The sequence below is a fragment of the Elephantulus edwardii genome, unplaced genomic scaffold (genome assembly GCF_000299155.1).
Source record: "Elephantulus edwardii isolate Elephantulus edwardi_28Jun2011 unplaced genomic scaffold, EleEdw1.0 scaffold00273, whole genome shotgun sequence".
NCBI lineage: Eukaryota > Metazoa > Chordata > Mammalia > Macroscelidea > Macroscelididae > Elephantulus > Elephantulus edwardii.
The window spans coordinates 3,110,835-3,112,308 of NW_006400023.1; the positions used below are offsets into that span (position 1 = coordinate 3,110,835).

At 34.3% G+C, this 1,474-nt stretch overlaps 1 protein-coding gene across 1 annotated transcript in view; it reads left to right on the plus strand.

The window, feature by feature from the left end:
- Positions 1–1,474, plus strand: part of ARNT (aryl hydrocarbon receptor nuclear translocator) — a 66,585-nt gene that overhangs the window by 14,162 nt on the left and 50,949 nt on the right. The window lies entirely within an intron of this gene.

Sequence of the window (1,474 nt, forward strand, 5' to 3'; positions counted from 1 at the left end):
TGAATGGAATTCCAAAATCCCTGTAGATGTTCACTGAAATGAAAAAGAAAGAAATTAAATAAAAAAAAGAAAAGGAACTCGGAGTCTTGAAAGTGGGAATACGCAAGGAATAAAAATCATTGATGTGGAAAAAAAAAACAAAAACAGATTTGACGCGTTGAACACTAATGAATGAAGACCAGATGAGCTGTGGGACAATATTGAGAATATCATCCATGAAGAAAGCAGAAGGTCATTACAGAGACAGAGCAGGAAGAGTACGACCAAAATGTATGTCAGAAGGGACTCTGAATATTGAACTAGAATGCTGAGAAGCCAGACAAAGGGAAAGAAATGATGAAACTAAAGAGTTGAACAGAAGCTTTCAAAGGCCATGTCGTAAAGACAAAACAAAGTATTATAGAGAACTGTCTTAGTCTCCTTTGCTGACCCTCCATCCTTCCATGCATCATGTCCCTCTCTTAAGGAACAGCCCTTCCTAGCAACATACTTAAAATATGTGAGGTGAAGCTTCATCATCTTTGTCTCTAAAGAGCACTCTGGCTTTACCCTCTCCAAGACATATTTATTTGTTCTTTTGGCAGTCCATGGAATGTTCAGCACTCTTCTCCAGCACCACAACTCAAAGGCATCAATTCTTCCTTTGTCATCCCTATTCATTGTCCAGCTTTTAGATGCATAGCAAGTGATTGGAAATACCATGGCCTGAATGCATCTTGAGTTAAAGAAATGGTTATAATATATAAATATCTACTTTAAGAAAAAAAATGTGTATAATGTGTTTACGGTATAAAAATATTGAAGGAATACTTACTGTGTTTTTGGCTAGTGTAATTATAAGTTCTTTATTTAAATTTTCATTATTTTCCGTGTTTTCTGTGGAGAACATGCATTATTGTGAATAAGAAAAAAGAAGTAATATGTATTCATTTCTGTTAAGATTGGAGGACATAGAAAGTTGAAAGGAAGAATAAAAAAAATGACAATATCAAGTAATTCTATAAATATAGATCACAAATGTAATCACTGGGTTAAAGTGATTACATGAATATTATTTTATGTTTATTAAGTGCAATTTAAAGGTGATTGATCTACCCAGTTACCTATAATCATCCCTAATATCCTGAAATTAAAATCATCCTCCTTTCACTAAATGTCTATAGCATGTTGATTGTACTCTGCACATAGTATTTTTCCATTTCACTTGTATTATATTGTCTAGGCAAAGAGTCCTTTGAAGGCAGGTTCCTGTGTTTGCCTCACCTAGCAAAGTATCTTGAGTGAAATATATATTGTTTATTGGATGAAAGAAAGAAGCATTCTTCAGTGATCTTCTTAGGTTACATTCTATTTTGAAAGATATTTCCAAAGACTGGTAACATGACTTAGACTAGACTATGTTGTTGTTGTTGTTGTTGTTATGTGCCTTCGAGTCGTTTCCGACTCATAGCGACCCTATGCACAACAGCCCTAA